Genomic DNA, 587 nt, shown 5'->3' with positions numbered 1-587 from the left:
GACTCCATTAAATGTATATATACGTTTATTTTTCTCTTTTTACATATTATATACACACACATGTATATATATTCATTTAATGCATTCAAATTGTGAAAATCTTTATAGTCTTTTTGTGCAGAGAGATCTACTACACAGAGGCAATACACCGTGATTATTGTTGTTGCCATTTTGCAAACAAAAAGAGATGCTCTAGATAAATTATTCACTGGAAAGAAATCAGCTAGTTCTGGTAAAGGTATGATTTATACCGGTAAAATGCTTTTGATACGAATTGTATGAAAGACATAGTATTAAGATGGCTGCGTTGCATTGGATTTAAGAGCGTTATTTCAGGATGAAGGAAGGCAACAAAAATAGACTTGACACACAAGTATTCCAGAAAGTTTCTAAAGTGGGAATTTGAATTCTCTTGCCGCTGCGCGCACACACACACAGATCTCTCCCAGCTCGGGCTTTTTGGCCGTATTTGTTATCTGATACCTCAGCTCTCCCAACAGGCAGGGGGATACTTTGCTCAGGGCTCCACCCCCAGCCTCTCTGTCGCCAGTATGAGAGAAAAAGAGAGAGAAATAGAAATCACTTGG

This window comes from Rhea pennata, chromosome 14 (assembly GCF_028389875.1).
Source record: "Rhea pennata isolate bPtePen1 chromosome 14, bPtePen1.pri, whole genome shotgun sequence".
NCBI lineage: Eukaryota > Metazoa > Chordata > Aves > Rheiformes > Rheidae > Rhea > Rhea pennata.
Note: the sequence above shows the minus strand (reverse complement) of the source record.